The sequence below is a fragment of the Chaetodon trifascialis genome, chromosome 12 (genome assembly GCF_039877785.1).
Source record: "Chaetodon trifascialis isolate fChaTrf1 chromosome 12, fChaTrf1.hap1, whole genome shotgun sequence".
Taxonomy (NCBI): Eukaryota; Metazoa; Chordata; class Actinopteri; order Chaetodontiformes; family Chaetodontidae; genus Chaetodon; species Chaetodon trifascialis.
In genome coordinates, this window is record NC_092067.1 from 2,989,224 (window position 1) to 3,004,416 (window position 15,193).

The 15,193-nt window shown below is 42.9% G+C and overlaps 1 protein-coding gene across 3 annotated transcripts in view; it reads right to left on the minus strand.

The window, feature by feature from the left end:
• Window positions 1–14,019, minus strand: part of LOC139339993 (diacylglycerol kinase beta) — a 106,930-nt gene extending 92,911 nt beyond the window's left edge. Inside the window, exon 1 of one of the 3 annotated variants that reach the window (XM_070975521.1) lies at window positions 13,570–14,019. The gene's annotated coding sequence lies outside the window, so the exon portion shown is untranslated. The remainder of the gene's footprint in view (window positions 1–13,569) is intronic. The other 2 variants (XM_070975522.1, XM_070975519.1) reach the window with 2 other exon arrangements.
• Between the last annotated feature and the right edge of the window lie 1,174 nt (window positions 14,020–15,193).

Genomic DNA, 15,193 nt, shown 5'->3' on the forward strand with positions numbered 1-15,193 from the left:
TGACTAGTCATTCTAAAATACTGAAATGTAGCATAATGACTGTGTAGGTCCCTAAAGCTACTAAAGCTACGCTTTGCGTGTCTGCCATGGAGAGTGCTGCTCTTGATGATATGGTGGCTAACTATCTCACTGTCGTATCCATACTTCCAGTTGACTTCCGTGTTTTTAGCGTTCAGACCTCGTCCTAGCTCTCAGTCTTAACACTTGTTTTTAGCCTTTTAACTTACTTCTGAGAGTTGGATTTTTAGCCTTTCTTAGCTCTTCAGTTTTTAAGTCTTGGGCATTTTAACTGTTTTTAGTGTAAGGCCGGTCACGAGAACTTTGTGTGGCTTACGAGCCCCCGTGCCTTCACCGGGCTCTGCCGAGTCACCCGGAGAGCTGGAAGAACTGCTAAAAATAGCACACAAAAAGATCACTGACCTTCTCACGGATAAAAAACGAATATTGGATGAGCTGCTGAGGAAGGATTCCATGCTGTCCACCCTCAGGTCTCGTCTCCTGGGGGTGTCCAGCTGGCTGGAGTCCTCACAGACCGGTGAGTCCGCGCCAAAACATGCCACCTCTGCAGCCGGGCACACAGTCCTCTGGGACTGTCCTCCTCCTGCCATCGACCCATCTGCTCCACCCCAAGTAAGGCGACCCCCTGGACTGAAGTGGTCGTCCGAAGGCGGAAGAAGGCTCCGAGCAGGGCCCATGGCGGGGCTCCTTCTCCCCCGAGCCCCGAGCCTGCTGCTCACCAATAAATATGCGGCCTTATCCGTGAGCGAGAAACCGGCAGCCCAGGACCAGCACCAGGAACCTGTGCCTGTTTCTGTGGCATCTGACATCATGCCCCCGTTGACGGACACCACAGCCTTTCCTCCGCTCGCAGCTAGCTGTCCTCCAACAGAGGGATGCCCTGCATCAGGTGGGTGTCCAACAGGGGGCTGTTCGCCTCCACCGTCCCACTCCTCATCCTCATCCCAGCGCAGGCGGCTGGTTAAAGACGCAGTGCGCTGGCACTCCTCACGATCCCTGCACCAGGTGAGGGCTGAGCTGGCTTGCCCCCCTGAAGATCGAGCAGACGCTCCCACAACACTCATCATCGGGGACTCCATCGTGAGGCACGTCCGCGTGAGGAGGGCGTCCACCCTGTCCTTCCCCGGCGCCACCGTTATGGACATAACGCGGCACAGTCACACCCACGTGACTGACTGCCTGCATGTCACACACACACACCCCACACCCCCCGTCAAACCATCATCCCCCACAGAACGCACAAACCAACCAATGTTTTCAGACCACGCACACTATCTGTCATTCAACCAATTCACTACGATGGCACGTTCAGCAGCAACATTAACGCGACAGTACTGAATGTGCACTCGCTTTTAAACAAGACCTTTTTAATGGATGTGATTTTAGATTATGAATTAGACTGTCTTCTTTTAACCGAGACATGGCTTGGCACTGACACATCTGTTGTTCTCACCGAGGCTTCCCCAACAAATTTTAATTTTTTATTTTCTACTAGAGGGGGGAGAAAAGGAGGTGGAACTGCATCAATTGTAAACAACACACTGACCTTTACTGCAGTGTCTTTTAACAGACACGTCACGCAGCCAACTCACAACAGGGGACACACCCTGGACCTGGTCATAACCCATGGCCTGTCCATTGGTGTGTCCTCTGTTGTTGACCTGGCTGTGTCCGACCACTACTGTGTGTTTTTTAACATCACCAGTTTTAACCAGCAGGAGGCCCCGGTGAGAACAGTGAGGAGGCGCTACCTGACTTCTGAAGTGGCTGCAAATTTTATTGAGATTTTACGGAGCACTCCTGCTGAAATTTTACCAGCACCCTGTGATTTTATCGTTGATAATTTTAACAGCAAACTGAAGTCCACTCTCGACTCAGTAGCTCCACTTTTAACCAAAACAATCACAAGAAAACCTACACCCCGTGGAGAAACAATGACGAATTACACAAACTGAAAAGACAATCCAGGAGTACTGAGAGGAGATGGAGGAAGTCTAAGTTAACAGTCCACCTCGAAGCTCTGCGGCTACAGCTCAAAATCTACAATAAAGCAGTTAAACAGGCAAGAATTTCTCATTTTTCACAACTCATCATAAACCACAAAAACAATCCCCGGTTCCTCTTCTCCACCTTTGATATTTTAACTAGCACAAATTTTAATAAAGTTCTTAACATGCCATCTGATGCTCTTTATGAGAACTTTGCAGACCACTTCAGAACCAAGCTCAAGGACATCAGATCCAGCCTTTTATCCCAACAAGTTTTATCTGTTAACACACCTGAATTGTTATCCTTGCCTGAGGAAACACTGGAGAGTTTTGCCGTGGTTGATGCGAGGACACTTGGTCGAGTATTCGCCCAAGTAAACCCAACAACTTGCCTTTTAGATCCAATTCCCACATCACTTTTAAAATCATTTTATGGATTCTTCGAGGAACAGCTTTTAAACATTATGAATTGCTCTCTTCAGACGGGCATCTTCCCCACTGCTTTTAAAACAGCTGTGGTGAGGCCCCTTCTGAAGAAGAGCAATTTAGAACCCAACATTCTTAATAACTACTGACCCGTATCCAACTTACCATTTTTAAGTAAGATTTTAGAAAAACTGGTTCTTAACCAAGTCAGTGACTTTTTAAACAGAAACAACATTTTAGAGAAACATCAGTCTGGTTTTAGGATGCACCACAGTACAGAGACAGCACTTTTAAAGATTTTAAATGACATCAGGTGGAACTCAGATAACAAGAAACTCACAGTCTTGGTTCTACTGGATCTAAGTGCCATCTTTGATACTGTAGACCATCACATTTTATTAAATAAACTCAGACACCTGGTTGGTCTCTCTGGTACTGTTTTTAACTGGTTCCACTCTTATCTCACAGACAGATGCAAGTATGGATACTTGTTCCTCAGGAACCTGTGAAATTAAGTGTGGGGTCCCCCAAGGCTCAATTTTAGGTCCAGTTCTTTTTAATCTTTACATGCTTCCTCTTGGAGACGTCATCAGGAGACACGGCATCAGTTTCCATAGCTATGCTGATGATACACAGCTGTACATTGCACAGGGCCAATAGATACCCTTTTTAACTGCATTTTAGATATCAAGTCATGGATGGCAGGGAATTTCCTACAGCTCAACCAGGACAAAACAGAGGTTTTAGTTCTAGGTCCTGAAGGCCAGACTGAGAAACTTTTAACAAAACTACAAGATTTTAAACCAACACAATTTGTAAAAAAAAACAAACTCTGAGCTGACTTTTATCCCACAATTCAAAAATATAACAAAGATAGGCTTTTATCATCTTAAGAACATAGCCAGAGTCCGCCCATTCCTCTCTCAGGCCAACACAGAGGTGCTAATGCATGCTTTCATTTCCTGTCGTTTAGATTACTGTAATGCCCTGCTCTCTGGTCTTCCCAAAAAAAGTATTTCAAATCTCCAATTACTGCAAAACTCAGCCGCACGCATGCTGACGAGGACCAGAGGGCGGGCCCACATTACGCCAGTTTTACAGTTGATGCATTGGCTCCCTGTCCGCTTCAGGATCGATTTTAAGGTTCTTTTACTAGTTTTTAAATGTCTTAATGGCCTTGCACCCTCTTATTTATCTGACCTGATTTTACCATATCAACCCTCGCGGCCCCTGAGGTCCTCCAGCACCGGCCTTTTATCCATACCAAAAGCCAGAACAAAAACTGACGGTGAGACGGCATTTAGCCACTATGCTCCTCGCCTCCGGAACAGCCTGCTGGAGAGCCTCAGGACTGCAGAGACCGTTGATATTTTTAAGAGAAGTTTAAAAACGCACCTTTTTAATCAGGCTTTTTAAGTAACCGTTAAATTCTTCTTATGTTTTATCATTTATCTTATGTTGATGCCTTTTAGATTGTTGTTTCATATTTTGTATTATTTTATCATATTTTATCTTTTAACTGTTTTATTTATTTTTTAACTCCGGTGTTTCCTCAGGGGGGTCCTCCACACTGGGAGCTGTGTCTGGTCTGCTGCCGGGGCCGTCCTCAGGTCCCTTCGGCCTGGCTGGTGGGGGGGCTCCCTACCTTGGTGTGGGGGTCCGCCGGTCTGTCAGGGTCGGGGCCTGGGTGGCTGGCGCCCCCTGTGCTCACAGTCCATGATGACTCCTCTTGGTGTGGACGGCCCCAAAGGTGGCATTATCCTCAATCCTCAGTCTCCTGCCATGTCTCGTTACTCATTACTCTGCTTCGTTACTCGTTACTCTTTTGACCATTTGTGGTGGGAGTGTGTGTGTGTGTGTGTGTGTGTGTGTGTGTGTGTGTGTGTGTGTGTGTGTGTGTGTGTGTGTGTGCGCGTGTGCGTATGTGTGTGTCCATGTATCTCGGGGTGTGTTTCACATGCATCTTAACTTTCGGGGTGTGATTCACATGCATCTTAACTTTCAAACAGTGTATAACATGAGTACAAACATGAACGTAGTGTTTGTGTCGATAGACAAGAAGAAAATTGTCTAGTGTTATAGTATATATAACCTGAAACATCAGTCCACGGCTTACTGGCTGATGCTGATGATCCTGAAACACTTTCTGTGATAGCTGAGGTTGACGACTCACAAAAAATGTCCTAACTGTTCATAAACTGGTTAGGCACCTGGCTAGCAACCTGACTCACTGACTGTGACATGACTGAATGAAACACGACACAAACAAGCCTAAAAACCTTCATGACAATGTTGGGACCTATTGATGGTGACATTTTCCCAGTAATACAACGCTGCTCTATTGATTCGACTGTCCAGTCAGAGAGTCTGAGGGGGCGTTACAAAGTTAAAAACCTTAAAAAAAATGGCCTTTTGAGAAAATATTCAGGAGCTCAAGAGTGCAGCTATGCAGCCAGCTAAACACACTTCCAGTTGGAGTGTGGGGTTGTAGCCCAATCATTCCCACTGAAAGATTCTATCATTAACTGGCAACACTTTGTTGTTTGTAGAAAAAGCAGTCCATTTGCAGAGAACACACAAATACACCTTTAGTGTCTTCTGAGTATTTAAATCCAGGAAGATTTCTTGTGGCCATGATTCAAAGTGAACGTAACTTCATTATAAATAATGGAAGGACATGTCAACAGTGTGCCTCACTCACAGATGTCAGGTTGCAAAAAATCCTAAAAGTGTTACGTTTTGGGTTGTACAGTAGTGTGTTAACTCCCCTAAAGGTCCACGAAAAAGTACAAAGGACATGACCTGTGTGTCCTCAACAGTACCTATGCCCCTAGATTAATTTATGTGTTTTTAGCATTTAACAATGGAGTTAACAAAAAACAACTTGTCTGCAGAGGTGACACTTGTTAGTACAGCTGGATCAATTCATTATTGCCTTTGGTCTTTTCGTTGGATTAGTTGACAGTAAAAAATTAAAAAAAGAAATACCACCAGCCTTAACCCTCCATTTTCTCCTATTACAATCACTGAGACTTTAAAAGTGAAGCAGTTTCCTTACTTTCTGGCTTAATATACTCCCCGTTCCTTTATCAGCTGATCTCTTCACACCCGGAATACATGAAAGGTGGCCTGTAATAATAGGCTCAACAGGTTCAGTGAAGTGACTGATGGCAGGGGAACAAAGGGGAGATGTATATGCATATACTGTGAGTGTGTGACAGAGAGACAGAAAGAGCGAACGGGGCCTCCCCGCTGCGCAGAGAGGGATTCTGTTTTGCTCACGAGGTTGCCCAGCAACTATGACGTCACTGGAGTGCACGACAAAGAGCAGCACCATGACAGAGTTCGACAGAGAGACGAGAGAGAGAGAGATCACTAAAGACACTGCATGAAGAGATGTAACTACACTGATGTTTGCTTTTACAACAAAACATATGAGTTTTCATTTAACCACAGAGAAACAGTTCACTTTCTTTAAAGCAATAGTTCGACTCTTTGGGAAATTTGCTCGTTAGCTTTCTGACAGTGAGTGACCACACAAATATCACCTTTTCATCTCTTCAGTCACGTGACATTTAAGTCACAGTTTGTTTTTACTTACACAACCTTTCCTACCTCAGCCATGCATGAAACCTTTTTTGGGAGATTTTTCTTCAAATTTTCTGCATTTCCACTCAAGATTTTTCATCCACCAACTGGAAAATGTCTCTGCTGGAAAGCAAATAACTGTGTTTCCTAGAATACGTAGTTCTTTTAAGATGTCTTTCCAACTTTTAACTTATTCTCAACAATAAGCGAGTGAAAATAGATCTGACCAAAAGGACAGTCAGTTGTATGAACCTCCTTCAAATCTGCTGCCTCAGTGCTGTGGTTTGGGTGGCGTCAGTGATTCACAGAGCTTCTTGGTGTTAAGAGACAAAGAGACGGAGAAAAAGAGAGGTTATTTACACCTCCATGGTACATTACGTTCATTACAGCACTCTGTCTGTTTCATTTTGAATGCTTGAAAAATCAGAGGCAGCTTCAGAAACCAGACCTAATGTTTTGAGAAAAAAAAGACATTGTTTAAAAAAGTACAGTCAATTGGCAAAACTCTAAAATAATGAAAGAGAAACAGTTCATTTTTTAATGTGTGCACACAATATGTGTTAGTGTTTCTTGATTATGTGATATGTGATTATAAAATTCCACATATTGTATTTACAGTATTTTCTATTTCTCTCTGTAAAAACACACTGATTCTGAACCACCGGTGGAATTGGTGATTTTGGACCTTCTCAACAACCCAACAATTCCAACTAAATTTGGTTCCAAAACAGCTTTTATTAAGATTTTCTAATCTGATGTCCCTATTGGCAGGCTCATCGTTCGTCAATGGCTTAAACAGCAACTAATAGTACTGTTTTCTAGCTAACCTAATTCATGGTTTGAGTTACTTATGACTTAACTAAGACCTAATCGGTTACGGTTAAAATGGAAACTTGCAGTAACATGTTGTGAACACAATACTCACCACTGATTATCTTTTCATTTGAAATGGAGGACAATAAGCAAGTTTGGTGTTGAGCAGGTAGTGTATAGTGGGTTCATCATTACGAGTGACCCCACCCCCGTAATAAAAACATCAATTATAGCCGCTTTCACCTTAATTAATTCAACCATTCACATTCAGTCGTTCTCAATGAGAGGTTCATATGACAAGAGGACCTCCTCAAGGTAGACATAAACCTAGGTTGTTTTAAGCACTTATGCATATGACAATATTTCAACTAAAATTAGTCATTTGGCAGATGCTTTTATCCAAAGTGACGTACATATGAATTCGCACACTGATGGCACAGCATCAGGGGCAGTTTTTGGGGTTCAGCATCTTGTCCAAGGCATGTGGACTGCCAAGGCCAGGAATTGAACCACTGACCTCCTGATTGGTGGACAGCCACTCTACCTCCAGAGCCACAGCCACCCCCATTTTAACATGACAAACCTTTTCTCACCACAATTCCTGTGACTAAACCTAAGACAAGGAAGCTCTAGATGGACCATTTAAATTCCTTTCAATCCAGTCCAACACGCCACTCCAGTCTGCTTTTGTTGTGTCTGCACATTCACCACAAAGAGGTGTTCCAAGACATAAAGCACGTGGACAGAGCATGTCTGCCAAATTAGAGTGCTGATGATGATTTCACTGATAACACTGAAGAGGAGGGACGGTAAACGGAAACTGGAGCTCTGACATTACAGTGTTCACAGAGGAAAGGATGGAGAGACGGCTGCAGGATGACAAAAGTCATGAAAGGCTGATCCAGATTCAGTCCAGTCATCAGAATCAGAAGAGTCTTGCTTAAAGCTGGCAGCGTTCTTCAGTAGAAGACTGGAAGCAGAATGCCATATGGGGCACTTCTAACAGACAGGATGCTGTGGGTAAGGCAGGCCCTCACTACAGGAAGAGAGTGTGGAAGCCCTGATAACAGCAGCGAAGCCCTCCACACAGACACACTCTCACCAACAAGGCGTTTCACTCACTGTGGGCATGTCTGCTGCAGGAAGCCTGTGTGACCATATGATTAAATGGATACCAACAGCCACTCTTCTCTGTCAAACATAAGTCATTTTCAACACTGAGATAATCTTCATGATCCATGCACTTGCTATAAATAGCCCTCTCGCTATAAGTGGGTCGTTAGCTGAGTGAAGAACTCCAGAAACCTAAAATTCGAGCCTCAATTCGCACCTGCATTGTGTGGTGGCTCCCACTAACACATGGTATTTGTCGGTTATGTTTTTGTTAACTGAAGCTCAAATTTATCGCCAGTGTTTCTGGGGCTCCAGTTCTCCAAAAAAAGACCAAAACCGTTGGGTCCCACCTAAAATCTGCTCAAATTGGCACAAGAGGTCAGCTGTATGTTACATTTCAGTAAAGGATTTTAGGATCTAATCATGCTTGTGAAGCCTTATGTGTAAATGTTTGAATATTGGTGAAGCATACTTAACCAGATTCACACACAAAACAAAAAGCACTACTATATCTCAACTTTTCAGTACCACCTGGTTAGTAATGAAGGGGAGGTGAAAGATGACAAGTTAAAGGTTGAGTCAACTGAAATTTAGTGTAGTCAGAAAATTAACAGAAATCTCACAAAGGACCCAAGCACACCAATTATCTCATGGAAATTAAGAAGCCTGAGTATTCAAAACAACGCTCTACAAGCTCTCAACAGCTGCAACCCCCAGGGTACTGCACAAAGACCTAAACACAGCGGCAGGAGAGCTTCTAACTCAAAACACACAGTGTTTGTTGAGCATGGGTCTACAGGCTCTGCATTTTAACTGCTTTATAATGTGAGCTGAACATTTTGTTAACATGCAGTGAAATCACATGCACAGAATTCTTACTTTGAACCATTACGTGTGTCCTATGCATGAAGTGCCTGTGCATTCAGTATGAATTTGGCAGTGTGGTTCCTGACTATCAAAGTGTTGCACACCTGCAATAGCTTGTCTGCTTTGGGTTGAATTTGCATTTTCCTGTGTGTAGGTGTGTTTGTGTGTGAGCCTGTCATCCACACTTTTGCCATAATCGTCACTTTCTGCACATTCAGAGCTTTCTGTTAAAATAAGGAAATCAAACAGCTCAATTATGTGTGGGCTGAGGATTTAATTCTTTCACCCTTGAGACCAAAAAAGGGCCAGTTCTTAAGTATTAGTCACTGAAGCACTTGAACCACTTCAGTCACCTGGATCCTATGGCAGGCTTCCACTGCTCTGTTCAGACCAATTACTGTCTGTAATGGCTCATTAGGCTCTTTCTAATGGTCTAGGATGCTTAAGAAAATGCTCACAGTACTTGAGCAATAAAGACAGACTATAATGGATAGTGATATGATTGACAAAATGCCAATGACATAACTATTTTGAATGCCAAGTAAATACCATGGCCCAGTTTTAATGTTCCTCCTTAGCCATAAGCACTGAGCCCTCAGACTTAAATTAACCTCACCTGTGACATCACCATTAATGTCAGTGTAGTGATGATGGTGATGATGACTGGAAAATCATGTGAGCTGGACAGAGGCATGTCCATGGAGGTCAAGTGTGAAGATGATATTTTGCACTGTATATATATTAGAGAACTCAACTGTTCATATACATTGTGTTAATTAGTGTCCTGTGCAATTAAAGGGAAAGTCCTCGGTATCTTGCTCATGTTTCTTTTTATACAGCGCAGAATTCCAGCATAACTGTTGTTTAATACACATATGCATATGATCAGATGTACACATTATGTACATACTGTGGGTTGTTCTCTTAACCAAAGTCATCAAGAGTTGCAGACTTAGAGAAAGTGTGCATAAGGGCCTCAATATGTCAAACCAGAGACCCCTCCCCAGTGGGAAATCACCAGGGTTATTATTATTACAATGACAAGAAAGGTCTCCTAGTATTGACGAAGTTGTAATTTTAACCCAAACCACGATTTTTCCCTGAACTTAAGCAAACCTTAACCATAGTGCTGTCACATGGAGAGCATGGATAAGCTATGTATTTTGTCATTTAATGTTGAGAACAGTTTATTGTGTAGAATGTGTAGTCTTCACACTTTTAATGTCATGTATTGTATTGCTGCTTGCCACAGAGATTGTTTTTTCTGCTTGATTAATAAAGATCTGAAATGAACCAGTGAAACTTCTTGCTGACAAAGAAGCTACTGGTGAATTCAATCAGTGGTGGCGCATGGTCGTACAGTATCACCCTCCCCTGGGCCAAGAGAAGGAATTAGCAGTGACAATGACAACAACACAGCGGAAGTGGCCTTTCCAGATGAAAAGTTTGTGCTCAGAGCGAATCATTTAGTTCCAAAACAAACCACTCCTCAGGCAGTAGAAACTGTTCTTCTGAAGTGGATTACTTTCTGATGTTTTTGCATCAAAAATTGAGTGGCCAATGTTGTTTCACAGAACCAACTGCATGGGGGCACAGTTAATCTTAAGAGCTGTAGACTGAGCTTCATCTTTACCCATAAAAGGAGTTCTGCTAATCTGCTGTCAAGACTTGACAAGACACACATATTATACACAAAATCACACACACACACACACACACACACACACACACACACACACACACACACACACAGACACACACATAGTCCCAGACTATCTTCACCTCTCGCCCCCGTTATTCAGAACTCACTGGTCCTTTTTTAAAATGTGATCTTCTCTGTGTTACTTCTTTCCATCTCAAGAGAATGAATCATCCCAGTTTTCACCTCTGTTTTCACAGCTTGCAGCAGAGGCTGTATGATGAACAGCAGATCTTCCTCAGAATTGTTAGTCATCCACTGAAGTTCTACCGGACAGTTATTTGCCTACAGCAGGTGAACATTGTCAAGGTTCCAGGGATAAGAAAAAGAACTTAAATGTGCAATGTGCTGTGATCCACTGTGGCTACCCCTACAGTGCCCTGAGCAGACCCTGGTCTTGGAAATGGCACTGTAGCTGACACTCAAACTATCTGAGGAACACTGTGGATTGATCTGCGATTAGCACTGCTGCAGGTTAGGCTCACATAGGGTGATGGCTTTCTGTGCTCTAAGCTGCTGGGGATGTAACCTCACAAATACCAGGAGTATTTATGGAAGGCCTGGGTGTCATGGCAACTGGGGGATTGTGTATAAAATGTAGAAGGGAATGGAAAGGCCAAGCTATACACAACAACTGAGTGTACTGTATTTAAAGGGGAATGCCAACCAATTAGAAATAACAGATGACCTCTGAAGGTTTAGTGTTGTGTACATGAAATGTATGTGAAATTATTATTATGTGAAATATATACAAATCCTTCCCAGAGAATGAATCCCACAACTTTTCCTCTGCAATGTGTCTTCCTGGACATCAATCCATCTCTATTGGTGACCTCATGTTGCACTGTAATAAGTCCGAACTGAAAAAGCCATCACATTTATTCTCATCTAGACATTCCAGTGAAGGCAAATAATTTAATTGCAGCCTGTTATTATGAGACAAACGACAGCACTACAATAGGTCTGCTCCCTTCGATTAGGGAGATTAACATACAGGAGTTTACACCCAAAAACAAACAGAAATGAGAGAAAAAGAAATGCTGGACATCAGCTTCTTTCCGCAGTCCTCAAACTGACCACTTTCAAGAACATGACAGTGCGTGTATGAGTATGGGACTCTGTTTGAAACATGAAGTGAAATGGAGTGGAGTAAAGTGATCACATCAACACTGTTTCTGTGGATTTTTCAGCCTTACAGTGGGTTTTTAACCTGGAAGTAAAATACTGTGTGTCATGGCTGACAACAACGCTGTCAGTCACCTGCGAGGGGAGCTGCAATTCTAAAAACTAATGATTCAGCCAGTGACAAAAATGACTCAGACCTCTCAGTTCAGCATAAGGATTTGGCATTAAAGATTAATGTACAAACCTCTTCTATTATCTAGTTTTTAGTGATTTACAGTTGCATTACAGTTTTTATTTAAATGTGGCTTTTATGGCAATGAGATGCAACATTTAACAGCGTTCCTTGCTCCAAAAACAGGTGTTGCAAAAGGGGGTTGGTGTGTTTTATTCGGGTCAGTACTGAAATTAAAGGAATCAATTTGAGTGGGTCTGTGCATGCTCTTGCCCTAATCACACAGATCCATGTTCAGACAGGCGATTGTTCACCTCTTAATCCATGTGATGAATTACTGTCTGATGGCACAGGGATCATCATCGGGAGGCTTTCACCACCATCCTCACAGACTTCCACTGACCCACCACCTGGCCTCTCACAGAGACATGATTTCAACATGAATAACACAGTGAATACACATGGCACTGTCACATAGACATACATTGTACACACTGGTGCTTATATTCTCTTTTGGGACTGAGAACATGATCTGAATATCACAGCACTGCTGAGGGGTCCTCTTGTCTTCACCCTCTATCATCCTGTGTCTTTACAGTCTGTCTTTCTCTCCCTCTCTCTTCTCCTGGTTCTCTCAGCTCTGCCCTGTCTGCTCTCTCGTTCTGTTCTCATAGACCAGATTTGGGCAGAGAATCCTTAATGTTTATCACCAACCAAGTGGATGCTGTCAAGGAATAAATAACCATTGCATTTGGTGATTGCTTGATGAGATTTAATTAAGTGTGCCAGCTGCAGATTAATCATGAGAAGTCAGCCGTTTCATGCTAAAACATCATTCTCAAGCAGGCAGCCTGGGATTAGGAGTGACATTAACATAAACTCAAAAACCAGTAGAGTTTAATTAGAGACTGAAATATAAAGTGATAGGATTACAATTTGAGTTCACAATAAATATCTCACCGAGTCTGCATCTCACCTCTCCTTGTCAGAAGTGAGGACAGCACAAGATTAGAATAATAAATATAGATGAATATTTTTGGTCAATTACTTTTTGTATATATATCCTGGTTGAAAATTTGGTAACATCCAGTACCTGATCATGAGAAATCTTTTTGGAAAAAAAAAAAAAAAAAAACATGCCCTTCAGCTTGCAACTCCTCAACAAATGTCACCCTGTCAGTGAAGCATGTTAGTGTATATTTTCAGTTCATTACATTAGCCTTGCAAAAAAAAAAAGAAAGAAAAAAAGAAGTGACCTGACCCAGGGGTGATGCTAGACCCTGACACTGGTAACCAAGTGATCTAACAACAGTAGAGAAATGATGTTGTTTTGACTTGTTTTCTCTTCAGCTGGTTTCTGAGGTAGAATGAGTCGGAGACATTATGCTTTTAATCCATCTCCACCCAAAGACACATCCCAGCCAGTGTTGTTCCAACCTCCTCATCTACAGGACAAGTTTGGATGCCATTTATCACAGAACCTCACCACAATGCCTTATCAGCATCTCTGCTTCAGATACAGTAAATGGAAAAAGAAGAAACTTGGAGTGAGAAAAGGTTACAGCACATTTGGACACACAAGCAAAAGCACTGAGAATATGCTGAAGAAACAGAGGCCAGGGAGACACAGCAAAGACAGATCACACAACACCGATCACAAAAAGAAAGACCAGGCTGATCATCGACATGGAAGCAAGAGAACAAGACTGAAATGGGAGAAGGGGGACAAGAGGAGTAATCACAGAGAAAGTCTTGCCTACCTCTGGACATTGCTGTTCCAACTATAGTCCATGTAACATCCCTGTTTAGTTGTTTAGTGAGGAGCCAGCTCGTTAGACGGTGAGTCAGTGGGCTCCTGGATGTAGAGTCGTGGCTGGGCTGGAGTGGTGTCTGGTTCCCAGTGAGCAGGCAGCAGCAGCCGAGTCGTCCTCTCTTCTCACACAAACACGCGGCTACATGCAGCTCGACATCAGAGGCAGTGGAGCCTCAGCAGGGACAGCAGCAACATCCCTCCCATCCACCCTGAATTAATTAAGCCTTTTTATTCCCTCTGCTGCCCTCCCTCTCCCTCTCTCTTCTCTCTCAGTCTCTCGGATTCTCATGTGCGCATGGTTAATGCTCTCTCTCTCTCTCTCTCTCTCTCTCTCTCTCTCTCTCTCTCTCTTTCTCTCTCTCTGTCTCTTTCTCTCTCTTTCTCTCTCTCTCCCTGTGTGTGTGTGTTTCTGCTTCCCCCTGTGTTCTGCTTCCTCTCTTGCTCTCTTCCCTCTTTCTGTCTCACTGATCAACAACTGCGAATGAGTCTTTTTTCGTCCTCCACTCTACCCTCTGTAGGGTTAAATCCGTTTCCTTTCTCTTTATATTATTTTTCTACAGTGAATAACAAAATCGGTGAGTGGGGAATATGAAGTTAATATATTCTAGCTTTTCAGAGGACAGCACCTTAACCAGGACAAACTTCAACACAATGTTGCAGTGTTGTTTTGGTTTTTTTCCAAAATGTGTTTTGATAAATTGATATTTTGGGCCTCAGCATCTCATCATACTTCATACAAAGGCCTTGGTTAAAATAGTCAATAAATTTTTGCATTAACATATTTAAATTTGTTAGAAGATGGCCATTATCAAGGAGCATGGGAGCCTTAGAGGAGATCCACTGAAACAATATAGACACAATCATAATATAGATATTAAACAATATTCCATGATGTACACGGCATATCAAGTGCCAAAAAAAAGATAAAAAATTGTATTGTCTTGTATTTGACTGTACAGATGTACCCAATAAAGTGGACAATGAATGAACTGGAGCACATGTTTAAGTCCTATTCACATGGCCTTATCTTGGGGGACAAACCTGACCATGCCATGGCAGCAGGAAAAGGCCGAGCAGGTCGAAACATAAGGGAAAACCAGTGCAGGAGCACATGTACTGAGCTCCCTCCTCAAGCTCTGCCGCTTTTGTTAGATTTTTAGCTTTTATCCCTTCTACTGTTTAGTTCTCACCATTACATTACATTCACTCTGTGTGCCTCTCTTTCTCTCCCCCTCACACCCACACACACACAGAGTACATCCTGCACGGTATGTCACAGAACTCTAAAGGTGTCACTGCAATGTGTCGGCCTGTTGTTGTGCTGCTGGCTATTTCTGTAGTGAAGTCATTGATGAATAAAGCTGGTCGCATCAATCTATGTGTCCTCTCTGCCTTTCTCACAGCTCACAGCCCTAACACACACACACTTACTGTACATGTACCAATTCTCTTTTTTCTTTCTGTGGTGTGTTGCCTCATTTCACAGAATCCTGCATCGTTTCCTGCTGCTGTAGATGTGAGCTAAAAGAGGCTGATCCCCAGAGAAACAGGAGGAGCATGCATTATTTTTC